General features: G+C 41.7%; 1 protein-coding gene across 15 annotated transcripts in view; it reads left to right on the top strand.

Moving 5' to 3' along the window:
* The window catches only part of LOC136017796 (uncharacterized), a 47,366-nt gene extending 21,501 nt beyond the window's left edge, over window positions 1-25,865 (top strand). For 5 of the 15 annotated variants that reach the window (XM_065686488.1, XM_065686480.1, XM_065686423.1 and 2 more), the window contains 5 exons: window positions 10,129-10,277; window positions 21,082-21,177; window positions 24,493-24,638; window positions 24,920-25,094; window positions 25,649-25,865. The gene's annotated coding sequence lies outside the window, so the exon portion shown is untranslated. Of the gene's footprint in view, window positions 1-1,796; window positions 1,881-4,160; window positions 4,253-10,128; window positions 10,278-16,736; window positions 17,057-19,782; window positions 21,054-21,081; window positions 21,178-24,492; window positions 24,639-24,919; window positions 25,095-25,648 lie in introns of those variants that run through there. The other 10 variants (XM_065686439.1, XM_065686456.1, XM_065686517.1 and 7 more) reach the window with 10 other exon arrangements.
* Window positions 25,866-27,487: the final 1,622 nt, after the last annotated feature.

Raw genomic sequence — 27,487 nt, 5'->3', positions numbered from 1 at the left:
CTCTGGTCTTCAAGCTACATAGTAAAAATCAAAGGCACATAAAAGTGTCACTAAAGATTCTTGCAAATCTGTCCAATATTAATGTAATTTGAAAAGGGCTGCAGTTTTGTTTTGAAGACCACTTCAAATGTTGATCAGTGTTTCTAGAATTAACTGAACTATGGGTAAAACTCACCAGGTTTACAGATTTTGGTTTTGTCTTTAAAATGGTTCAATCTGTGTTATAGTCACTAGAGAGTCTGTGTGAAAAAAAAAGACTGTGGAGGGAACCTCATAGTAACTAAGAAATATTCACAGCTGCTGAATGATTTTCTGCACAAAAGGCAGGGAACTGATATGTCTGTGACACTGCCATGTCAAGTGCACCCTCTGCCCAACATGTAGCTCTGCCTTCCAAGACTTGGGTGATGTGGTCAGAGCCTTTGCCAGTGAAGACAGAGACAAAGAAGTCATTCAGAACCTCAGCATTCTTCAAATCCAGTGTAGTCTTTTCTCCCGATAGCTTCCAGAAGGGGCCTACGTTGTCCCTAGTCTGTTTTTATTCACTATAGTATCCCTTCCTGTTATCCTTAACATCCCTAGCCAAGTTTAATTCTAACTGGGCCTTAGCTTGCCTAACCTGGTCCCTGGCTTCCCAGACAACATCCCTGCATTCTTCCCAGGCCGCCTGTCCTTTAACCCTGACCCACAAACTCTCTATTGACTGCTCACCTGTCCCCAGACAGAGTTCCATACTCTCCAGCCTATCCCTAACATAAATAGCAACTCCCCCTCCCCTCTTGCCGGGCCTGTCTTTTCTAAAGAGCCTGCAACCTTCCATTCCAGCACTCCAGTCATAGGAGCCATCCCACCATGTTTCTGTGATGCTATTATATCATACCCCTGTAGACGTATTCTGGGACTTTGATTCTTCAGGCTTCAGACTAGTGATCTTAGGGCATAAAAGTTGTTAGATTAGGTACTGTTCTCTGTTTTAATCTAAAACAAATGCTGTATTGTGGTCAAACTTGACTCTTGGATCCAGTCAGCATCAAACAAGTCAAACTCAGAGATGTCAAACAAAAGCAAAAAGAAACTTCATCCAAAAACATCACTGAATAGGTGGGTGGAATTTCATAGGGTGCCTCTGTATGCACCAGTGCAATGTTGCATCAATAAACTGACTCAGGCCCAGAAAGCAGCTGCAAGCTCCTTGGCATCTGCAGGCTGTTGCTTGATAGGTACCCATGGTGTGCGTGGGCTACTTCAACAGAGATGGCTAGAGGGAAGCAAGATAAAACAGTCTTAAACTGCAAATAATAAAACATTTAAAAAATGTTGAGATTGAAAAGAAAAAAATGAAGTCAGAAGTAAAACTGGCAGGGCTAACACATTGAACCACTAAAAATGAGTATTAGAAACCTGTCCAGTTTGTTCCTTCTGGTAGACCTATTAAAATTAAAAATGCTTTATTGCCAGCTCATTGTCCATAAAGTTTGTAGCTTTAGCGACACATTAAGGGCAAATGATGGCATGTTCCAGAGTTCAGCTGGTGTGTATAAAAGGACCAGAACTCACATACTGTGAACCTGGTAATTACAGTAGAATTGATTCTTCATAGCTTTAAAATATTATATCCATAGCAAATGTAATTTTTTCTTTATTCTTACCCATTCGTTAATTAATCTTCCCCCACCTTGAGAAGGATATGAATAAATTATGGGGAAAATTATTCCTTTAACTTGTATTTCTCTGGCCTAAATCTTACAGCTGGATCTAGTATTAGAAATAATGAACTCTGTAATTCTGCTCTTCAGGGAACTGTGAAAGAAAAATAAAAAAGTGAAAATGCAAGTCAGCAGAAAAAGGAAGTGCGCAGGCTGTAAATATAGCAAAAAGAGGTATGTCGGAACAAGAAAATGAGCTCAGTCACTGAGGTAGGTTTCAAGATCACTGGTGATTGGAATGAGATAGTTTGTGAAGTTTATTTCACATAATTTGTGAAATTCTGCAGTAGGCAAGTATAGATTCACTTTTGAAAAGGATTAATTGCTTTCAAATCCTTGTAACCTGGGGCCTCCAGATATGTAGCGTGAGATTTTTATATTCTTTCTAAAGCTGTCTACTGATAGTTAACTCTAAAGACTTATTACCTATAGATCCCATTTATCCTTGAAGGCTTGAAAGCATTAGCTTTAGTAATATGTTACAGTAGTTAGATGAAAGCTACCTTAATGATAGAAGCAAAAAGGAGAACCTTTAGGAACTTAAAGAACTTGGGATTGATTTTGGTATTTACTTCACTCACAATGACACTGGCAAATAACATTTCATTAGAGGAAAATATAACTAGTCTCAGAATCCACCCCCCCACCCCCCCCGAAACCCTCACAACATTGCAGTGATGTCTATGGACTTTAGATTGGGAATAAAAAAAGAGGAAACAGCAGAATAAGATGTCTTTACTGGCTTTCCAAAGGCTGAAATAGCTCCCACCCAACTAGTGAGGTGGTAACAAAGAGGCTACACAGTAGCTTCAATGGTGTGGAAAAGAGGGAGAGCTAGATTAATTTCCTAAACCCTTTGCAGTACGTCAGCAGGCTGCTGCCAGGGGATGATGGACTCATGCTGTGGACACAAGCCCTGGGTACCCTTGGGGGCTTGTGTCCATGTAGAGCTGGTGGCCAGCTCCTGTCCCAGTTGGAGCCTGAAGCCACTCAGAACAAGAGATGAATGCAGATGATCTCCTCTATCTGCGTATCAGACTAATGATGACTTCCAGCCTGGGAACAGAGCTGATAACACCAATTGTTTTTAATTGTTGTTAAGTAATGTTTATTCTGGCCAAGGACTTTGTGAGGCTCATGCTCTGCCGGGGATGAGGGGAGGCCGGGAGGAAGCAGACACAGGACACCTGACCCAAGTTAGCCAAAGAGTTATTCCATACCACAGCACGTCATGCCCAGGGAGGTAACTGGGAGTTACCCAGAAGGGCACGGTCTCTCTTCAGGGGGGTCGAACTTGTTCGATGGTGGTATCGTATTCTCTTCTCAGGTTATTTTCTCTTATCGATATTATCATTGTTGGTAGCAGTAGTGATTTGTGTTATACCTTAGTTACTGGGCTGTTCTTATCTCAACCTGTGGGAGTTACATTCTCTCGATTCTCCTCCCCATCCTTCTGGAAGCGGGGAGGGTTGAGGCGGGGGGGGGGGGGGAGGAAAGAAAGAGAGAGAAAGAGAAAAGGGGGGTGGTGTGAGTGAGTGAGCTTTTGTGGTTGGGTTTAAACCACGACAGTTCCTTTTTGGCGCCCAGCGTGGGGCACGAAGGGTTGAGATAACAACAGATCTGACCGGATTAATAGTCACTCGTCACAATGCTGATTTATTGGCTCTCAAAGCTGTTCCTCTTGATCTCACAGTTTCAGAACTCTGTACATTACATACAGCCGGTATTTGCTGTGTTGGTGTTTTTTGAAGTGTGGGGCTTGGGCTAAGGTTTTTGTCTCATTGTACTTTATGATAATGACTTGTAATACAATAGAATCATTGATCATGAAACTGATCGGTCTTACGTTCCCAGTGTGGTCACCACCTTTATACTTTGGGAGGTATATAATAAAGGTGCTTAGCAATTACACATCTTTTTTCTCCTTCTCGGGTGGTCAACCTGTGAAGGAGACATTCTTTTACCCTCCCCCCTAGAGAAGAACTGTCGTGGTTTAAACTCAAACAGAAAAGCTCGTTCACTCACTCCCCCGCCCCCCCCTCCCCGACCCTCCCTGCTCTCGGAGGGATGGGGAGGAGAATCGAGAGAATGTAATTCCCACGGGTTGAGATAAGAACAGTCCAGTAACTAAGGTATAACACAAACCGCTACTGCTACCACCAACGATAATATTGATAAGAGAAAATAACATGAGAAGATACCACTGCCGAACGAGTTCGACCCCCCCCTGAAGAGAGACCGTGCCCTTCCAGGTAACTCCCAGTTACCTCCCTGGGCATGACATGCTGTGGTATGGAATACCTCTTTGGCTAGCTTGGGTCAGGTGTCCTGTGTCTGCTTCCTCCTGGCCTCCCCTCATCCCTGGCAGAGCATGAGCCTCACAAAGTCCTTGGCCAGAATAAACATTACTTAACAACAATTAAAAACAATCGGTGTTATCAGCTCTGTTCCCAGGCTGGAAGTCAAAACACAGAGCTTGCACCAGCTACTAAGAAGGAGAAAAACTGCTATTGGTAAACTCAGGACAGTGGGAAGATACAGTGTGGGTGAGTATAGGCTGTGCAGGTATGTCCTGATACAGGCATAACTGAGGCCAGACGGTGGTTAAGCATTCTTGTGTATCTTTTCATGCGTAGCTAGATCACAAAGTAAACCTAGTACTGTTTAAAACTTTTTCAGCTTTTCATGGTTGAATTGTATTTGATTTCATGTAGCTTTGGTCAAGGCAATAGAATTGTTTGGGTTATACATATTTTTCAGCAGCTGTCGGGTGTTGAGCTGGTGTATTGCTGTTGCTAGTAGATTTTTTTTGCCGAGGTGGGCCGCTCCAGAGAGGAGCCTTCAGCCCCGGAGCGGGGGGAAACGCCGCACCCAGGAGCCTCAGCTCTGAGCCGAGAGAGCCGCAGAGGGAGCCCCGGCCCCCCCGGCCCCCCTCAGGATCCGGCAGCTCCGCTGAGGCGAGCGGGGGCTCTCAGGGGGCGGAGCCAGCAGGAACGGCCCCGCCCTGCGCGGTAAAACCCGCCCCAGCGAGCGCGGGAGCGGCGCGTGGCGCGGCAGCTGGAGCGGGGGGGCGCTCGCCTCAGGGCCCGGTCCCGGTCTGGGAGCCCCGGCGGCGGCAGCGCGGGCCCCAGGCAGAGCCGGGGAGAGGGGAGGCTGCGGAGCGGAGCTCGGGACGTCTGAAGGGCCTCCGCCGGTCTGTCGAGGCGGGGGTGCACAATGGGCAGGGCTGCACTCGGCGGAGGTCTGCCTGCAGCAGGGGCCGAGCTGTGCCAGGGGAGCTGAGAGGGAGCTGCTCTGCTTGGCCTGGGCCCAAACTGTGGGGCGGCCGCAAGCATCCATCATAGCACATCCAGAAAAGGAGGGCATTAATCCCAGAAGTTGGGAGCTAGTAACAAAACAAACAAACTGGCGTGGTTTAAGCCCAGTTGACAGCCCCCAGCGACGCAGCCGCCCACTCACTCCCCCCCACTTCCTCCCCTCACTCTCCCCCCCTTCCTCCCCTCACTCCCCCCACTCCCCGAGGGATGGGGAGGAGAATCGAAAGAATGTAGCTCCCACGGGTTGAGATAAGAACAGTCCAGTAACTGAGGTATAACACAAACCACTACTGCTACCACCAATAATAATAATGATAAGGGAAATAATAAGGGAAGAGAATACAGCCGCTCACCACCTGTCGACAAATAACCAGCCTGATCCAAGCAGTGATCTAACCCTTCCGGGTAACTGCCCCCAGTTTGTATACTGGGCATGACGTGCTGTGGTATGGGGTACCTCTTTAGTTAGTTTGGGTCAGGTGTCCTGTCTCTGCTTCCTTCCAGCTTCCCCTCCTGCCTGGCAGATCATGAGACTTAGAAAGTCCTTGATCAGAGTAAACATTACTGAGCAAAAAATAAAAACGTTGGTGTTATCAGTGCTGTTCCCAGGCTGAAAATCAAAACCACAGCACTGCACCAGAAGGAGAAAAATGACTGATACTGCTGAACCCAGAACATCAGTCAACAGAGATTGTGGGTCAGAGTCAACAGGAGAGCAACGATGGCTGACATTACTGTGGGGATCTCTTACAGACCACCTGATCAGGAGGACTCTGTGGATGAAGCACTCGGTAGACAGATAGGAGCAGCCTCACACTTGCAGGCCCTTGTCCTCATGGGGGACTTCAATCACCCTGACATCTGTTGGAGGGACGGTACAGCCCAGCACAAGCAATCCAGGAGGATCCTTGATTGTGTGGAAGATAACTTCCTCTTGCAAGTGGTAGAGGAGCCGACAAAGAGAGGTGCCATGCTTGATCTCGTGCTCACCAATAGGGAAGGGCTCATTGGAAATGTGATGCTCCAGGGCAGCCTTGGTTGGAGCGATCATGAGATGGTTGAATTCGAGATCCTCAGAACAGTGAGAAGAGCATGTAGCAAGCTCACTGCCCTGGACTTCAAGAGACCAAAATTTGGCCTCTTCAGGAACCTGCTTAGTAAGGTTCCGTGGGATATAGCCCTAGAGGGCAGGGGGCCCCAAGACTCTTGGTTGATATTCAAGGATCATCTGCTCCAAGCTCAGGAGTGTTGCGTCCTGACAAGAAGGAAATGTGGCAGGAGGGCCAGGAGACCTCCTTGGATGGATAAAGAGCTGCTGAGAAAACTTAGAGGGAAAAAAACTTATAAAAGGTGGAAGCAAGGACAGGTGGCCTGGGAGGAATACAGAGATATTGTCCGGGAAGCTAGGGACCGGTTCAGGAAAGCTAAGGCCCAGTTAGAATTAAACTTGGCTAGGGATGTGAAAGGTAACAGGAAGAGATTCTATAGTAACATTGCAAAGAAGAAACAGACTAGAGACAATGTGAGCCCTCTCCGGAAGCTATCAGGAGAACTGGCTATCCTGGATTTGAAGAAGGCTGAAGTTCCTAATGACTGCTTTGCCTCAGTCTTCCCTGGCAAATGCTCTGACCACACCACCCAAGTCTGGGAAGACAGACGCAGAGATGTGAGGATGAAGACCTTAGGCCCAACATAGGAGACGATCAAGTTTGAGATCATCTTAAGAACCTGAACGTACACAAGTCCATGGGACCTGATGAAATCCATCTGCAGGTCCTGAAGGAGGTGGCGAGTAAAGTTGCTAAGCCACTGGCCATCGTATTTGAAAAATCATGTCAGTCAGGTGATGTTCCTGAAGACTGGAAAAAGGAACTATAACCCTCATTTTCAAGAAGTGGAAAATGGATGACTCGGGGAACTACAGACCAGTCAGTCTCTCCTCTGTGCCTGATAAAATCTTGGAGCAGATTCTGCTGTAAGGCATGCTAAGGCACATCAGAAACAAGGTGATTGATAACATCCAACACGGCTAAGGGGAAATCCTGCCTGACTAATTTGGTGGCCTTCTATGGTGGGGCTATGGAACTGATAGGGGCAAAGCAGTTGATGTCATCTACCTGGACTTGTGCAAAGCATGCGACACTGTCCCACACGACATCCTTGTCTCTAAATTGGAGAGATGTCAGTTTGATGTATGGACCACTCGGTCTATACAGAACTGGCTGGATGGCCGCACACAAAGAGTTATGGTCAATGGCTCAATGTCGCTGGAGACCAGTAATGAGTGGTGTCCCTCAGGGATCGGTGTTGGGACTGGTCTTGTTCAATACCTTCGTCAGTGATATGGACAGTGGGATTGCAAGTTTGCCGATGACACCAAGCTGTGTGGTTCGGTTGGTACGGTGGAGGGAAGGAATGCCATCCAGAGGGACCTTGACACACTTGAGAGGTGGGCCAGTGCCAGCCTCATGAAATTCAAGTGCAATTCAAAGTGAATTTCAAGTGAATTCAAATGAAATTCAAAGCCAATTCAAGTGCAAGGTCCTACACCTGGGTCGGAGCAATCCCAGGCACAGCTACAGGTTGGGCAGAGAAGAGATTCAGAGCAGCCCTGAGGAGAAGGACTTGGGGGTGTTGGTTGACGAGAAACTGAACATGAGCCGGCTTCAGTGTGCCCTCGCAGCCCAGAAAGCCAACCGTACCCTGGGCTGCATCCAAAGGAGCGTGACCAGCAGGGCAAAGGAGGTGATCCTGCCCCTCTACTCTGCTCTTGTGAGACCTCACCTGGAGTATTGTGTGCAGTTCTGATGTCCTCAACATAAAAAGGACATGGAGCTGTTGGAACAAGTCCAGAGGAGGGCCACGAGATTGATCAGGGACTGGAGCACCTCCCGTATGAAGATAGGCTGAGAAAGTTGGGGCTGTTCAGCCTGGAGAAGAGAAGGCTGCGTGGGGACCTCATAGCAGCCTTCCAGTATCTGAAGGGGGCCTGTAGGGATGCTGTGAAGGGACTCTTCATCAGGGACTATAGTGACAGGACAAGGGGTAATGGGTTCAAACTTAAACAGGGGAAGTTTAGATTGGATATAAGGAAGAAGTTCTTTACTGTGAGGGTGATGAAGCACTGGAATGGGTTGCTCAGGGAAGTTGTGAGTGCTCCATCCCTGGCAGTGTTCAAGGCCAGGCTGGCTGGAGTCTTGCGTGACATCATTTAGTGTGAGATGTCCTTGCCTATGGCAAGGGGGGTTAGAACTAGATGATCTTAAGGTTCTTTCCAACCTTATCTATTCTATGATCCTTTTTTGCATAAAGGATGATATTTTGACCTCTGTCTGCCTAGCTTTATGCTGTAAAGTGTTCTTACAGCTATGGCTTGCATTATCCTTGTTCAATTTTGTCCCTATTATGTGGTAGTAAATAGCCTGGGAAATTTGATTAGAGTTCTGTTAATCATAACAATCAAGGGCTTTAAAAATCAACATTAGGTGCTTCAAACTGGGATTCTTTTTTAAGTGGCTGGTTAACTGTAGTGATTTAAGCCTATCCGGCAACCCAGAACCACACAGCCGCTCACTCACTCCCCTCCTCCTTCACCCCCCCACTCCCGAAAGGATGGGGAGGGGAATAGAAAGAATGTAGCTCCCACGAATTGAGATAAGAACAGTCCAGTAACTAAGGTATAACACAAACCACTACTGCTACCACCAATAATAATAATGATAAGGGAAATAATAAGGGAAGAGAATACAACTGCTTACCACCTGTCAACCAATACCCAGCCCAATCCAATCAGTGATCTATCCCTTCCAGGTAACTGCCCCCAGTTTGTATACTGGGCACGACGTGCTGTGGTATAGAATACCTCTTCGGCTAGTTTGGGTCAGGTGTCCTGTCTCTGCTTCCTCCTGGTTTCCCCTTCTCCCTGGCAGAGCATGAGACTCAGAAAGTCCTTGGTTGGAGTAAACATTATTGAGCAACAAATAAAACCCGGTGTTATCAGTGCTGTTCCCAGGCTGAAAATCAAAACCACAGCACTGTACCACAGGAGAAAACTGACTGCTACTGCTGAACCCAGGACATTAACTAATCCAATTAAGGGCTCCTGTGCTTTTTATTTTGCTGTTTTACTTATGTGGGTGGTAGGATTTCAGGCACTATACAGCATCCAAGTGAGGTGAGTTTGATTTTTTTTTCTTTTCTGTCCCCTCCTACCATGTTAGGACCCAGCTGATCTTCACAAAGGAGTGTTGTCTAAGAAATACACCAGCAAGCTAGAAGCTAATCACTGACTTCAGATTCTTGATGTCTGATTTAATTAGAAATTTGGTTAAATCTGTGACTATATTGAGTATTCACAAAACTCAAAATGCTACCCAGGTTTTTTCTTCATGTGCTTGGGTTTTTCCTTACAAAAGATCAAGGAAACCTTTGCCAAGGTAATAATAGCATTTCTTGAACCCAGCATTCTATGGTTAGAGCACTCTGTCAGCAGATTTTGTGTATAGAGCTGGTTTTCTTTCTAAAGTATTTAGTCTGTAAAGCCTGTATAAAGCTACAGCTTTCATGTAGCTGTCTTGCTTGGTTTGCTTAGGGGTCAAATATAGAAGACCGTCTTTCTGAAACATGAAATCCAAGCTTTCCTGACAATCACTCATCCAGTCTGGACAGGGATGAATGCTTCCTCCAAACTAGCAGTCATATTCAAATTTAACCTCACACATTTTCTTGCTGGTAGAGTTGCTGGGGGACATCCTTCACTCACTGGCTGGGCTGGCGGCACGTGTTCACTCAGGGTTAATGGGAGGGATAAGCAAGTCTTCAACTTGACAAGTGTTTGTGAGGTGCCAAACAACACAGCACAGCCTGCTGTCTGTCTGAATTAATTTTTACTAGATTAAAGATGCCTTTAGTTTATAACTGTCTCATTTCTAGTAAGTGTGCAGAGTTGAGGCGACTGCAAGGAAAAGGACTTGCCAAGTATGGGTCTTAGTTCTGGGGGCTTTTGCTTTCAACACAAAGTGATTTTTTTTTTCTTATTTTTAATCTGATTCTATTTTGGTTTGATACAGACTAAAATGATGGTGGTTTGTGGATTTATTTTTCAGGACATAAGGGAAATGGATTGAATGACTTTAGATGGTTTAGTGACTTCTAGCAGCAGAAATGGGAATGGTACCATTACAAGCCAAGCAGCTGTGAAGCAAAGAGAGAAGGATGTGTATTTTCCAAGCCACTTGATCAGCTTTAAGCTAATGTAAGTGTATCCCCATTTCTTTTGTGGGGAATAAAAGTTTTCCTCATGGTTTTAGGAGTTATTTGAGTTATGAGAACAGTGCAAATCTATGCAATATTATCTTGAAGAGTAGATCAATGCGTACTGGGAGATGAGCAGACTTCCCTGGCACTCCATGACAAATGAAGGCAATGCTATTATCTCCTTACCTTTAAGAGAGTGTCACTTACCTTTCATCAGCAATTTTAGGATGCAAGATAGATGTTGTAATTTTGGTAATTGTATTAGCTTGATTATTGTTGTGTACATTAATCAAATCCATTATTTAATTTACTTAGAAGAATAGTTTTCTGGAAAATTTCAAGGCAGCCTCTTGGAGGCCTTATTCCAAAACACAGGTACACTGAGGTAGAGAATTATCATGAACTTGAACTGAAAAGTGGACCTTAGGAAAGTCCAGTCTCAGGAGCCGTCAATGTGAGAACTGAGGGAGGTGCTTCAGGGAAGAGGTCTGGATGACAAGGTCTTCTCAACTTTAATCTGTCTTTAGGATCCAGCCAGAGCCAAGTCTGAAACTGTTTTGACACACTGAGCTCAAGTTGCTTAAGTGTTTGCCTCACTTTGAGTTTCTCTATCTTTAAAATGGGGGATAATGACAACCCTTCACTTACCTGTCTCACAAAGATTTGAGAAGAGGTGTTCAATGTTATGCATAGGGTAATTTGAACATGAAAAACAAAAGAAATGTTCATTGCTAATAATTTAAGTCCATACAGAATTTAAATTGTAGTAAATAAAGGATAGATGTACGAGATACTTGATAGATACACTGCATGGAAAGTTAATACCCTTTGAATGTTTCAGAAATCAGGTCTTGGTAGTTAAAGAAGTTCCAGCTCTTTGTTTCATTTTCCACCCTGCCTCTGTAGAAGGTGACAGCAAGCTGAAGTATTATTCCAATAATCTTCTTGTTTGTTGTTGTTTATAAAAAGGGCTTCTGGCTAAATGTTCATTAGATTTTTTTTTTTATGTCCCATCTACTATATATCATGACTTTATGGATTTCCTAAATAAAATGACCCATTTAAAATTCTTTAAGACTATGTGAAAAGGCATCACATGCTGGAAAATTGTCTATGTGCTGGATGCAACAAAAGCAAATCTCTTTTCATTTGAAAGGGAATGGCAAAATAATAAATTGTGACTGGTGACATTTCCCTGTGCTACCACCTATTTGTAACAGACTTATTTAAAAGCTGCATTGGCCGTATCCATTTATTTTTTCTCCTGGGTCAATTATGCTGTTTGCATTCAAATCAATCCCTTAATCAAGCCTGTTGATAATTGCAGCAGTGCAAGGGATATATTTATCATGGAAATGTAATGAAGGCACTTTGTTCCAGTGCAGCCAAGTCTAATATTGTTCTGCCACAGTGGACTATTAATGTGTTTGTGTGTAGTTTATTTTTCTAATCAACACTCTCAGACACAGGAATGCTTGTATCTCACTGATGGGGTTGGATGGGCAACACACTAGCATTGAGACTACTGTCTTCAGGATTTACCACAGTGTCTCTTGACATTGTTAACTACATGAAATTTCAACAGACTTTGTGTAGATAGCTCTGTCATTCCCAAGAGAAGCAATCAGAATTAGACCTTGAATGGGCTCATTAAATGTACATTACCACATAGAGTGGAAATGAGAAGGGATGGGCTCCCAAGTGCAGTACAGACCTGGGTAGAGAATTAATTATAGCATTGTGGAGGCTTTCTGGAATTTAAATTGCTGGTAGAATTTAGTATGCTAGGACAGACAACATTATCATCTAATCAGTCTCCATGAAATATGCTGGAACTGCATTTATCTATCATCTATCATAACTGAAAAATCACCAATTGTGTTTAGAAAGCAGTATTGCTGTCCAAAATATCTATTGCCCCTGACTTCAGAAACTGGGGTAATTTCAAAAACCTGCTTCTCGCTCTAGGGGATGCTTTGTATAGAGGAATTAGTGAGAATTCTGTTGTACGTGTGATGGTGTGAGGCTGTAAAGAGGTAGGGCTTGTGAAGAGAGATGATATCTTCTATTAGATTTAAATACATAGTCAGGAAAATCCCGGTCGTGTTGTTTGGATCACTGATATGTTTCCAGTCTGAAACAAAAATAGGAGGCTTATATTTGAAGACAGAATTTAAATGTTTTAGTTCCTTTTTTCCAGTCTGAAACAGAAATAGGAGGCTTTTATCTGAAGATAGAGTTTAAATATTTTAGTTCCTTTACGTGAGAAATGAAATTATTTCAGGTTTTTACTTCTCTGGTGAAGCTATTATAAAAACCAGATTTTTGTTTCTTTATTTCAGTTTTAGTTTTAAAACAGCGTTCGTGATAGCTATTTCTTGTTTAACCTGCTATGACATTCTAACAGAAAGATGCTTACAACTGTCTTTGAGCAACAAATACATATTGCTTTGATAAAGTTGGTGATCTGCAACTGTTAATTTGGGTTTAGTGAGCTGAAGCAGGTGGAGCCATAAAGCCAGCATGCCACTTCTGACTCCTCCAGTTTTCTTTGCAAGGTGTGTTATGTGGGCCCAGCTGGCAGAGAGGTCCAGGGGGATTCAAAATAGACCCTGTGCATCTTTTGTGACAGCTGTTTCCCAATTTGCTGACTGCACAGTGCAGTGAAAGAAAAGGATGAGATGCTGTCCTCCCGGTCTCACCTAATGAGAGCGGTATCTCTTGCCTCCAGACTGTACACATAGATGATGCTAAAATATCTTCCAGTTTGTGGTGTTCATCTGTTCCTCTCTTGTGCTGTAAGAGAGCTAGTTAAACAGGGCTTGCCTTAGCTGCATCCTCTACCAGTCACCAAAGTGTACGTACATTTTAGTTCCTTATAAGGGAGTTAGCAGTGTTCATCAGTATTCCAGCTAATGGAATTAATGTGTCTAGATTCCTCAGTGTCCTTTTGAAATTTCCCCCTGCAGCTTTAATACTGAACATTGTACGCTCTTTTGTACATAAAGTCTGGTCCCTAATTAAAACCCGTCATTGTAGATAATGACTGTTTGGGGAAACAAAACAGCTAACCCAATTCTGCAAACAGTTCCTCAAAATATGTTGTCGTGTAACATCAGAACACAAGCTTAAATGAATGTGATGAAACTGAGCTTACAGATATTAATTCAAAAGAAAGGGATATTGAAACCATTTATTTTTGATGATTCAGTTTATTAGCACATACTTCTTGTGCAGCCAAGCCTAAAATAAAACTGTATTGAAGTTCTGATACATCATTTAGTGAGAGAGTTCTTTGAACTGCCATTCAGCTCAGCAATGTTCCCTAACTGCCTCAATTCCAATTTCACTTTATATTTCAATTCACCAGGCCTCACCCTCCTCCCCTCTGCCATGTATTCCCTGGGGATCCTAAACAATCTACAAAAATTCCATTTTATTGCCCCAGTAATAGTGTTATTTGAGGCTTCAGATTGTTTAGGAGCATCTGAAGTAAAATACTTAGCAAGTGCTGAAACTTCAAAATAGTAGTTAGATGAAAGCAGTGTGCTTGCTTTTTCTGTTTCACACTAAAGCTGAAATTCTGCTGAATTTTGACTTTCCTGACAAGTGCCTGGGTTCAGGTTTATGCAAGAAGCCCAGATTTAAACACAGTTCCAGGTTAGATATATGTGCAAGATCTCTAATGGGCAAGATCAAATATATCTCTATGGTAGACATGAGGAAAACACCAATTCCCTCAAGAACCTTTTATGCCAATTATGGTATCAAGTAGAAAACCTGGATACTGATGTAACAACTGGGCCTGACTTTTCTAATCATCTGGGACAACTCAGCACTGTCCTAATGACAGGGGTTTTTTACATATTTTTTGTTTTATAAACCAAGTCCTGAGCAAAGTCTGTATTACTAACACAGAATGCAAGTATGAGCTGTTGGTAGGGCTTCAGTGTCTCACTTGCAATGTAGTGACCTAATATCAGTGTGGGTTTTGAGGAAGCAGAATAAAAGCTAGTTCTAATACCAAGCTGGGAATACAAGCTGCAGTAAATTGTAATCTAAACCTAAATTTTGTAAAACTTTCAGGAAAAGAAAAGGAAAAGGTAATTAGTTGTCTGCAATAAGTGCCCCTGTAGTATCAAATGCACTGTGTATAGAGTGCGTTTTGGAGACTGTAGCACTTTGAATTGGGGTTTGCTGCATGTTTTAGGGATAGTGATCCATCAAAGAGCCTAAAATGGCCTTAGTCACAGACCAGTGTCTGAACTGTTGTACTTGGTCCCTCTGAATGGATGCACCAGAAAGAGGACTATTGGAGACGAACGATAGTAATTTTTCATAGTCTAGTAGCAGTTAATCAGAAACAGCCAGCTGATGTGACGTCGTTGGTTTGCTTTTCAGTTACTTCATTTTGTTACGAGTATTAGAGGAGAATGTAAAGCTTTATTAATGGTGAAAAGACTTGTATACCAATTTTAGTTTGTACTTCTGTCAAAATAATGCTAGCAAGTCAATTAAAATTAGACTGTAAGAGCTTAATATTCTCCTGTTATGTTAATCTCCAGACACATTTTCATAAGCCATAAATCAAGTGTTTCCTCTGCACCTCTCAGAGAGTCAAAGCTGGACAAAACCTATTGGAAAAAACTATAGGAATTTCAGGACTGGTTGTATGATGCCACTAGTAGGCTACCCATTTCACAGTAATTTATTGTTTATAAGCACTAGTCTATTGCTTTTTCTGCCCTGTGTCATGAAAATTAGGAATTTTGGCTTGTGCTGTCTGTCGCCAACAGAACAAACCCACTTTCACAGTCCATTGTGAAAGTAAGTTAGTTAAGTATGTAAATAGGTTAAAGTTACTTAGGTTTATATAGCTTGTTTTTCAGGTACTTAAATGTTGGTCAGTATTGGCAAGATGACAATGTAGTGTGTTTTTCAATCCAGAAAAGTGCATTAAACCAAATTCTAAGAGATTTATATACTTAAGACCCATCTTGCTGTACTGTTCCCAGTGAGTTCATGATGCTTAATCCAGGATAAATGGTGACTTTATACTTTAGTGCTTACTTACTCATCAATTATCCATTTCATACCTGCAATTAAATGCTGCCTGTGCTATAAATAGTATGTACACTCATGCAAAGGCATTGTAGGTCATTAGTAACAACTTAAAAATCACATTGTAATAAACCTTAAAAGGGGTATCAGCAAATCCTTTACTATCTCAGCTGAATGGATTTCTTTTGAACAGTAGTCTGTTTCTTTTTTTAACCTGTACCGTTGGAATTAAGTTTGATTTGTCCTAACTGCCACCAATAGAATGAAAGTAGTGACACTGAGACTAGGGACAGCCAGATGCTGAGATGTTACTCAGCTGTATTGCTCCAAGTTGGACATACTAAAACTATTTCTATTCAGATTTATGATCTGTTTAACATCTAGAGGATTACACAAGGAGCTGGTTACACAGAATGGACATCTGATTGCTTTGTGCTGTCTTCCTGTGTCAGATCTCAGCCACTTGTGAGGGAGATAATGGCTTGTGCTCTTTCAGATATGCACATGCAGCCCTCTCTGGGTCAGTGCTAATGTGGAGCAGTCAGCTTATGGAGAAATCAGTGTTTCATATATTGCGTAGCTGATTTTCCACAGTGAAAAGCCATTTTTGTTTACCTAAGGTATTAGTTCCTTTCCTTATGACTAGGAGGGTTATTACGATACCTTTCAGTAAATGTTAACCATTGATCCGGAGAAAGCTGCAGGAACAAACTTGCCAACAAAGTTTTCAAGTTGACAAGCAGGTATTCTTTATTGCGTCGCTGGGTGACACAGGGAACAGCTCCTCCTAATGTGTGTCCCCGTATTGCTACACAAGCCATCCTTATATAGTACCTGGTCATTCATACATATTCATGAGGCTACGTATGGATTCCATTATTTTCCAGAAAGTTCCCAGTATGCATACAAAATTGCGGTGGTGGTCTCTGAGGGTCGTTTACTTCTTCCAACAATCTTCATCACTTCTGGCAGCCTTTGAAGCACTCGCAGTAGATGCTTATACCAGCTCAATTGGTTCGTTAACACCACAGACATAACAATCCTCCTGTCCTTCTATTTATCAGTTAGTTTAACTGCAGCCCATCCTAGACACCTGCCATTCCCAGATACTCTTTATCCTTGTGTCCTGTTCTTCTAGCCTGTTTTTCTTATATTAATTTTGTACTAAGGTTATAGGGCCTAAAACTACGTCAGCTATAATGGTTTATCTTATACAAGAATTCTCAGTATGTTCTCTAGCTGTACTCTGTTGGGTTTTTTTCTGTGTATCATGCACCTCAGTAATTTTCCACTGCTACTGTTACAAAGTCATCAAACTTAACATTACTTAAAACTGATTCTAAAGGTTTATATATTCCATTTTGCAATTTTGTGCCCCCTCTTGTCTCACCATCAGAATTAATACCAAGCACAGTGGATAGCACCTGGGGGAAAATGAACTCTGAAATGCTGTGCAATGATTCTCTAACATGATGGGTGAATACCTCCCCTGGAAAATTAACAAGAGAAAAGCAAGTCATGCTGCAGTATCCATGGGTCATTCTTGCTTGTAGACAAGTGGAAGATAAGATTGCCTGTGTCTTTGAGGTAACTGTTGAGTGGCTTTTTTGTTTCTTAATACAGCAGGTTGATCTTCCAGGATAGCTCACTATTTAGGGAGTATTTTGTCTACAGAAAAGGTAACCTAACATATTCAAATGGAGTAACCCAGTTTTTCCACATTTTCTGTGGTAATATAGAATTAGGAATGTTTATAAGAAGTGCTGACAAACACAGAACAAAAAGTTAGATAGTCTTTGAAGTAAAATTAATTTTTGTTAGGTATATTGCCATGTACCAGGACCAAGGTGATGATAGGCTCAGTGCCATGCTTTGCACACCCTGAGGCTACTCTGCAGTGAGCAGTTGGACAACATAGAGGTAACTGCACAGAAGAAAATGTATTCCCAGTCTACATAGGCTGTATTTTCTAGCTCAGAAAAGGAAATGGTCCCTTTTTCTGAACAGTACTTCTGTTTCTAACACTGGGAGAGGCTAAAGCTATTAGCAGCTTAGGGAACTGGAGATGAATATTGTGCAAGCACTCATCTATCTGTTCAGACAAACTGTTCCCCTTCAAACATCACTCCTGCAGTAGCTCTCTTTCATCTCTATTTGTGCACCTGCGTGCTGTCCACACCTGCAGTTCCTGACTTGCAGCTTTCTCCTCCTTTCCCTTGCCTGTCTTTAGTATGGCAGAGATGCTCAAGGTACTGACTCAGACACAAGCCTTGCAGCCTCAGGCCACCTCCGCAGGCACAGAGGATGATTAATGTTGGCTGTAACCTGCTGTAGGAAAACAGAATCACCATCTTGCCCCGAGCCGGCGTGTTGTGTGGCTGGGATGCTTGGCAATGGTCAGCAGAACAACTTTATTGTCACGTCTACACTAAGTAAATGAGGTCTTCATAATCTGTGCTGTATGGCTCCCTGCACAATGTAGTGGTTATTCATTGGCATTGTGTGAATAAGCTGCAGGGACTCCTTAGCCCAGAAAAGATCACATAATATATTTAGTGGAAGTCTCATATGCCCTGTAATGCACATATATCTGGGTACAGGCACTGTATCCTTTGAAACCACTGAGAAGGTTCCAAAGAGTTTTTTAATACATTCAGCTGAAAACAGAGTTAATGTTAAGTGAGCACACTGAGAACTGCTCTAGTATACATAGCGGCATCCATTTATTCGGTAGTTTTGACTTGGAGCAAACCCAGGAGTGGCACTGAAGCACGTGGACTAAAAGCTAATGATTATTATGCAGTTTGTGATTCTCTTTGCATTAGTTCTGTGAAGATCTTACCCAGACAAATGCCAGCTGGGGTAGCAACAGGCTAGAAATTTGGTTTCTTTTCAGTCATATTAAACCTAGACCTGATACTGTCAGCCAGGCAATAGTGATGCCCCTTTATATGGAGGCCTGCTAATGTATAGATATTTAGGCCGTATTCTTCATCCTGCTGCAGCAAAGACGCAGCCAGCATTACAAGGTGCCTAATAAGAGAAAACAGGTTTCTGCTCGTCTTACTTCCAGTTCTTAGAAATCCCTGTCAGTGTAGTAGTAATGGATCATTTCCATAACAAAAGATAGTATAACCGGCCTATGAGGGTGTTTGACATCACAAAACCTTGGCATTTCTATTTCCAGCCAACCCATTATCTTAAAGGCGAGTGAAGGGTGAATGCTGGAAATCAGTGCACCTGTAGTTTCATTTGCTGAGATGGGATTAAGAAGAAAATGAACTATTCTTGCTTTTGAGAATATCTTCCTCACCTGAAGGGTAACTTGGTACTTCTGAGGAACTGTTGTTTAAGCCCATCTGGTAACTCAGGATCACGCAGCCACTCGCTCAATCCCCGCCTTCCATTCTCCTTCTCCCAGAGGGATGGGGAGGAGAATTGAATGAACGTAAATCCCACAGGTTGAGATAAGAACTGTCCAGTAGCTAAGGTACAATTCAAAACTACTACTACTACCAGAAATAATAATAACAATAAGGGAAATAACAAGGGGAGAGAATATAAAACTGAAAGGGCAAAAGGAAAAGAAAACAATAAACGTAAGTGATGCAGAATACAATTGCTCACAACCCACCAACCACTACCCAGCCCCACCCGAGAAGCAATCTGAGCTTTCTGGTAAGTCTCCCCAGTTTATAAACTGGGTATGATGTGCTGTGGTATGGAATACCCCTTTGGCCAGTTTGTGCCAGGTGCCCTGTCTCTGCTTCCTCCCAGATTCTTGTGCCCCTTCTCTCTGGCAGAGCATGAGAGACTGAAAAGTCCTTAATCAGACTAAGCATTACTTAGCAACAACTAAAAACACTGGTGTGTTATCAGCATTGTTCTCAGACTAAAGGCAAAACAAAGCACTGCACCAGCTACTAAGGAGGAAAATAACTGTTAAGCTGAACACAGGACAAGAACATAGTTGATCTTTCCTTTCAGTCCACATATGCAGCACTGATGGAGGTAGCTGGGACACCTACCTGCAGTAGTGGTGCAGAGAAATTTGCCACCAAACACACAGATGAGCTGCTTATCTTGTGTTAGAGAAACCTCATTTACAGCTTGGGAAAAATAAACTGGCAGTTAACCCACAGATAACTGTTTAGGGAAGCCTAACAGTATGGTATGCTAAGAATGTGCTTTGTCTTAATCTGAATCCTTGCCCCTACAAATGTTGGAATATTTGCAGTAGATGTCTTTCCATACAGGGTAAATGCTCTAAACTCTTTTTTTTTCTTTTTTTTTTTCAATAATTTGGTATATGTAGGTTTGAATAAAGCCATTCATGCTCTGAAATTATACTGTTCCGGAAGGTTTCTGCTGTCCATATTTAATTGAAAAAAAAAATATTTTTTTTTTTTGTTACTACTGTTTTGGTTATTGTGTGTCAGCAGCAGACTTGTGTTTCCTGTTAGCCTGGCTTCCTGGTTCACTGAGGCAGCTGAAAGTGGGGTCTGAAAGCCACAGGGGCCAGCTGCCTTAACTTCACAGCTTTGCAGCTGGAGCAATATTATTGGCTTTATTCTGTCCAACATGGAGTTTTATAAGAGATGAGGCAGCAGGATAGGAAGCAGGGAAGAAATGGAAGGAGAAACCACTGGTCTTCAGGTGAGTAGTCCTGCAGTTTCTCCGTGCTGTTTGTTTTCTTTAAAGATGGGGGTGATATAGGGTTCAGGAAAGTGAGGAGCAGTAGTCAAACCTCCTGCTGTTGTGACTAGGGTCAAGGCTTTGGCTGTGTGCCCTCAAGTAGGGGGCATGGTCCAGGTAATACTGGGGCTCTGGAGCACCTCGTATTCCCATGACCGCACCATAAGACCATCTTGGCCCCAAACAAACAAGCGCCTCACCTGCACAATGTCTCCAAAGGCCTAATGTCCTTATAGATGTGGGTGGGGATGCTTTCCCATTGCCTTCCGTGGAGGTTCCCTGATGGTGCCTGCTGGTTACCACAAACTGACCTCGAAGTGAGGTAAAGGCCCAGAGCAGGTTGACACAATGGAGCTACAGGATGGTGAAAATACTCAGACCTTTTCTGAGCAACCCTGCGGGAGTCAACCCGTGGCTCCCAGTCTCATTTTATGCCCAGAAAAATCCCCCAGCTGATAAATTTCTCTGGAGCAACAGTGACATCTTGTGGGTTAATTTTAAGTGTGCTCTGTATGGAAATGTTCATTCCAGTCTCCACCTTGGATTGGGTGGCAACCAGCAGCCTGAATTCAAACAGCATCAACAGCCATCTGCTTAGCACACCCCTAGACCTGACAGTAAAATATCTGATAGATGGCTAAAGAACTTATGGTCTTATGCTAAGGCCTCACGTGGAAATTCAGGTAGCAGGATCATTTTTGGAAATAGTATTTTAATTGGAAACTGATTGGTAAGTGGTTATTACACATTTTCATTAAGAAGACACATAGAAAGCTTACTTGTAAATGGACAACAGGAGACTGAAATTTTGTTAACATGTATTTTTGAAGATTCCAGTTTCCTAGTTTTAATTTGTGAGAAGGCAATCAGATGAATGTTGATTCAGGTCTCCATTCTCATCACAATATACACATTTTTATTTTCGTTTTCATCACTGAACATAATCTTTGCTACTGTGTTTGCCAATCTGCTTGCAAGGCTTCAGTTTTTTCCAGTCTAATTTTTTTTTTTTTTTTTTTCCTGGCACATTGAATTTGTTGATCCAGAGGATTTTTCAGTCCAGCTGGGCTTCAGTTATTCTCGGATTCCCCAAGGCTTCCTTTTCAGTCCTGCTGTGATTTGCATTTGTAGACTTTCAATGGGTAAGCATTATAGCTTCTCAAACCCTGTACTGTCACATCCTTTCCAATGGCACTCAGCTCCTGCTGATTTTGTAAAAAAGCATGATGTTTTGCATAATATTCTGCATGACATTCAATTATGGAGATCTTTAAAAAAACCTGTATTCGAGAGAAGAGCGAGCTGCTATTAATTAGCTGTCTGATGCCCAGACTCATATTGATAGTGATGGTTTCCCTTAGTTATGGTTTTATTAATCCATAGGAAAACATACCATTATAGATATTAAAAAATCATTTCAAAAGAATACTGCCAGCTTGAAAAGTGGCAATCAGTCTTTTGATTTATCAGCCTTTTAATAGAATGGTTTTAAATAACAAAGTTCTAGATTTGTTTAAAATAATTTTTCCGGCAAAGTTGAAGATAACATCTCCATCTGTGTTAGCACATACTTCTGCACACAAATACAGGAATGCCTGCTTCAGAAAGCTTTGAAATATCTTTTTTTTTTTTTTTTTTTTTTTTGAACATACAGAAACTTCAGTACTGGATGAGTTTTCTAAAGAAAAATTTCTCAAGCTGGTTGAAGTCCTTTCCACTTATTTCTCCTCAAAATGTGCCTACTCAGACCTATGCACATAAAACCATGCCCATACGTTCCTGCACATACATTCAAGATCTTTAATGGTTTTTTGAAAATTAATGTTAACAACATGCATCACCTCTTATTACTCATTTCCTTGCATCACCCTTGTTTTAAAATACTATTCCTCCCTTGCCCTAAATACATCCTATTGTCCGGGATTAGGGACTGCCCTCATATACCTACCCATTGGGAGTTGAAACCTTGTAATGAGAGACATTGCTTCCTCACAAGGTTTCTGTGGGGTCTGAGCCATATATTGCCTTTTTACCCCTGCTGACAAAGAGATAACCATGATTTTCTGTATTGCCACATGTCAACTTTCTTTTAAAATCAGCAACGTTGACAAGGATTTTCTTGGAATCATAGCTTTAAAATGAATAAACAGGAAAGAAAGCCCATAATCCAATAATCTACTGATCTTCTGAAGTGATAATTCATCACAGGGCCATTTATTTAGAAACATTATAAATCAAATGCCTTCCCTGTACCTATAATGATATCTATAGCAAAATTATGTTTTTTAATCTACTAAAAAGTAATTAAGGGAGATAGCAATCCAGCAATCTTGCAGTTTCAGACCTACATTCTGTTGGACATTAAAAAACAATTAATAAAATAATATAGGTGTAGTTTGTCATTACTATTTTTAGTGAAATCAATATTTTCCTTATATAAATTTCCAAGGATTGTGAGTTCTGTTCTTCTAGTGATACATGCATATTAATAGGGCAAGGAAGTACATGCCAGAGCACAATATACTTCTACACTATCACTTATAATTTACTTTCTTTGAAGGAAAATAATTTTTACTGTGATTCATTTTGCAATACAATCCAAATGCTGAGGGGTTTTTGCAGGTTCTTCTGGCCTTGAGTATATATTCACCAGTTTTCCTAACTATGCTTTTGGATGCTTACTAGATCAGGAGCATAATTACACTACTGGAGTTTATTAGGTGTAGAAGTACCCTTAATATGCTGAATGTTCTTCATAGGAAGGTAGTTGCAGACTTATATGGGTTATACCCAGGTGTTGCTGATTTGCAGCAAAAAATACATTAATACATATATGCTCATTAATACATTGTATGAGTTGCAAAGACAGAAGCAGTTTCTGAAAATGATTCTTTTAGATGTTCTGCATTCTTTCCTTTAATAGTTTAATTACATAGTTTAGGAGAACTTTCTTCCAAGGGAGACTAAGTGCAGTTTCTTCAGAAATGCTGTCAGTGCAGCAGCCATCTGGAGCATAGCTCTGCCCACACAGCAGTGGTTAAACTGGCCCTTCCTGTGCTGTGACGTTATCTGTGTTCCTGCCCTTTTCTTCCTTTAAGATGTGACCTGAGAAATGTCTTTAATTAAAATCAAACAGAATTACAAGGAAAGATATTGCCCTTGTGCTCGCAGTTTCTTGAAGGTTGGTCCAGCTGGCAAACTTTCCCTAGGTTAGGGATGATTAGCACCAGAAACTTTGAATTTGATTTTAGTGATATTTAATTACTTGGAAGCTAACTGGAAAATTCAGGTATGTTTTCCTAAATTTGTGAGTTTCTAGTTATACGGCTGTGCTTCAAATTTCAAGTTCATAAATGTTTTTCAACAAATCTCACTCTCACCTTCTTATGTTCTAAACATTTGTAATATGTGGTGCTGAGACACTTTTAACACATTTTACCCTGGGATTGAGGGAAGTTTAGAATTTTTCCAAGTATAGCTGAGAAAACAAGCACTTCCGTTAAAAATGCAGTGAATTACAACAGCTTCTGATATTTAAAAAAAACCAGAAGACTGACAGAAGATCCTATCCTGAAGATCTTGTTAAGGCTCCTTAATAATTTGCATCATTTTTGAAAAAAGCAAAGTGCTTGACAGCTAGTGGAATGACATTTAACAAAACAGTGGTGGAAAGCAGCAGAGAACCTGTGAGTTTCTCAAATGCAAAATGGTGATTGCTTCTAACTACATGCTTGGCAAAACTGGAGAGTCACTTTTTTCATGGCATTTTCTAAATATGACATTGATGTAAAAATTTTAGGTACATAACTGAGTGACAGAACTTTCTTATTACAAAATCTGAGACACTTTATTGCATTTTAATTAAAGGCAATCCTAAACTGCTTTTGTTCCAAAACACCAGCTCTACCAATAAGGCAGTAGCAATGACATTTGCAAGTCCAATAGCTTAGCTGTAAAGGTGAGGCAGCCTTGTGCTCAATGCAGAAAGGTAGGCTAAGAAAGAGATAACCCCTCTTTCGCCAGTACAATCTTGTAGACATAAAATCTGGAAAATTAGAAAATAATTTTCAACAGTAATGGCCATGATCACCTGTCAGAAGAAAATGCAGGTAGTTTTGCTGTGTTTAAAAGTATAAGAGCATGTCTAGCTGCAAGGTTTTGGGGATGGTGAGGCTCTAGTTTTTAAAAGACAGATGTGTCATTTAGATAGTGGGAAGCATGAGGTATCGCTATGTATTTTTCTATGTATGCCAGCTGGTATTTGTTTCTGGGAGGGGAGTGGGAAAGATGTTTCTTTAGTCTAGCATTACATGCAGTGTTATAAACTGGGAGAAATACAGGCTCAGTATAGCACTGAATGAGAGCACAGACATTTGCTGTACCTGTGAGTGGTGGGTGTTCTCTCACAGAAACAAGTGGCATGTTTTTCACGGTTGCTTCATCTTCTTTTTTGAAAGTGCTTTCTTGGGAAATAAAGAGTGAAAAGCAGTCCAGATTGATGCATCTTTGGTATTTACAATAGAAAAGACATCAAGTGTGACGAATCCTGCATATCATCCTTGGTGAATTATTCCTCTGCTCCTTGGCCATGCATACAAACAAGGTAAGATGTGTCCTGCTGTGTAAGCACCCTTTTCTTCTCTTGACAGGTCAGCAGGCATTTGTGTTCACCATGTACACAGGCCCTCTTACAATTTATTTATTTTTCACTTAAAATAGACAAAATACAGCAATTCTTTCCTCATGGCCTGATGGTCTCTTGCATTCCAACAGTATTTGTTTCCTCCTCTTTGTTTCTAGCTGTTAACAACTACTAAGAGGCATAAAATAGTATACTGACAGAATTTTCTTTGTGTGTTATGCATTTATACGTATTTGCTGTAGGGATTGAGTTTTGCTTATGGGAATGGCAGAAGTACTTTGGAATGACAAAAAGGAAAGCTGAGGGCTCTCGTGTGTCTCCAGATATGCTGTCTTTCAAACCTAGGTGGTGGAACTATAGCAGTTGAGTGTGGTACTGGTTGTTGAGGACAGATGAAGGTCGCTCCTTGGAAGGCCTGTAAGTGATCCTGCAGCTGTTGGTCATACTGTGTGCAGGGTGGGGCAGAAATCAAGAAGACTTCCAAGGGACATGATAGTCAGTGCTAGAAGAAACAAATAGCTGTTACTAGTTCATTCACATTTTCTGGAGAGAATTTGAATCCAAGCTATGTAAGGTAGAAAAGAAGAGGGGGAAATTGTGGATGAAAATGAGAAATCAAGGACTTTCTGGGAAAGATAAAGATTGTGGAATATTTTAATTGATTAATTTGTTGAGGAGGGAGAACTGATTGGCTCACTTTTGAATACTTTCACTAACTTTGTGCAGCAAGTTTTCTTTGGCATCTGGTCAAAGACCATCACTTAATTCAGTTTCATTTATTCATTTCACATAATTATGACAGTGGATTATGATGACTTCAGAGTTCAAAGCTGCTTATATTTGCTACAGTTGTCTACAAGGTTACTGTGGAGCGTACTTTCAGAGACTGAGCTTTTCTAACAGGGTCACTGAGTGGAGTCAAGCTGCATTTAGCAACAGAGTAAATTTTTTTTATTTTTTTTTTTTTTCAGTTACTAGGTGATCACTTGTCACTACACAGAACTGACAAGCAGGAAGACCCAAGAAAGCTGGAACAAGAGGAACAGTTAAAATCCCCAGCCTGACATACACTGCAAAGCCTGCGCAGTCTGGAAGGGCACTGAGTCATGCGCAAACTTCGGCTGAGAGTTTTGGAGAGCACAGCAGGAGACAGAACTACAGAGCAGCAGTAGCTGTAGACCCTGCCAGGTACCTTAACTTACACAGGGAGTGATCTGTGTCTGAGTGTCTAATAGCACACCCTAGTACTTGTGAAAAACGTGTTTCATTTAAAAAAATTGGTTTTATTTACTCTTTAGAGAAAAGTACAACAAACAGCACTCTATCTTCTCTGAATCCAGTAGCAGAATATCAACTGGCCTCACTGTGAACAGCATCAAGCCTTTCTGTTCAAATACTGGAGTCATGCCACAAGAACATAGAGAAAGTCTATCGCTGATGTATTTTGTGAAGAAAGACATTCCAATTTCTGAAGCAAGAACCTAAGCCCTCTTCTGTGAGAAGCTGAGTGATGCTCCCTGTCAGGAGTGCACCCCAGCTAAGCACTCTCACTGTAGGTAAGAGCCCCAAGACTCTCTTTCGATGTTAGTAACTTGTGTAATGCATTGCCCTGTGCTGCTGCTTTGCCTAAGAAATGTGTTATGAATATCTTGACTCATGGTGGTTAGTGTAATATTTATGCATATAATGTATCTGTGAAAGTCACCTTGAGCATGGTGCAGGCTGCAAAGAGCAGATAAACAGCATTAGTGCCTGCAGAGTGTGCAGCACTCTTCCAGCTGCTTCACTGCAGTTCATCACTACCCTGTACATAGAAAAGATGTAAATGGTGTAAGTTCACTCATCAGTTGGTTTCTTAATGATTCCTCTAGTAAGGAGAAAAAACTGTAATGCAGGATCTCATCTAAAACACGTGCTTTTAGACTTCAGCAGCAATAAATATTTGAGAGACATAAATAGGATCATTTAAACCACTTGAACTCTCCTCACCTGCTTGAACAAAGCAGAAGGCTGAGAAAATAGCAGACAAAACTGGTGCTGATAAATGATGCTACTATATAATGAGCACTGCATACAGTTCTGGTCTTCAAGTGTTAACATGTTGAGGGAAGAAAGTATAGACGAGTATGGCAAGGGTAGCCAAAAGTGTGGTATATGTATGTGTGAGCAAAGACTAAATAGGCTAATACTTTTTAACTCAGCATAAAAGGATCAATGGGAGGTATGGGTAGAAGTTACAGGGGAAGAGGGGCTGCAATTGACTTCTACAGTTCTGCAAGTGCCATAGAAATTTAGCAAGGCCTACATTTTGTCTGCCTTTCATTAGGTGAACCTAGGAGGCATCAAAAGGAATGATCAATTGGACCTTTCAAAACTAGCCAAAGAATGGAACACTTATGTGTAACCTGTTAAATAATTTGCTACAGGGCCTTGTGAATGCCCAAATGCTGCATGGTAATCAGTTAAATATTGTTTATGCAAGATTACCAAAGAAAGGGGTAGAACGCTTTATTAAAAAAAAACCCCAAACCAAACAAAAAAGACCTACAAAAAACCCACAAACCAACCGCATCCAATCAGAATGCATAAAGTCCACCTCAAACTCAGGATGTCTCTGATTTGCAGACTGCTGCAGGAGGGGCAATACTGGGTAAATGTCATACAGCTTTATGACTTCCTTCATGAATGAATCTTCACTTAAACCACAACAGAATTAAATCTAGTTTAAGACTCAACCTTGCTATTCCAGCTTCATTTATTGCTACATATTTTGGTGTATGTGTAAAATATCTAATGTTCAGCTATATTAT

The sequence above is a fragment of the Lathamus discolor genome, chromosome 1 (genome assembly GCF_037157495.1).
Source record: "Lathamus discolor isolate bLatDis1 chromosome 1, bLatDis1.hap1, whole genome shotgun sequence".
Classification (NCBI taxonomy): domain Eukaryota; kingdom Metazoa; phylum Chordata; class Aves; order Psittaciformes; family Psittacidae; genus Lathamus; species Lathamus discolor.
The sequence above is the reverse complement of the archived record's forward strand: the minus strand, read 5'-3'. Positions and strand labels throughout refer to the sequence as shown.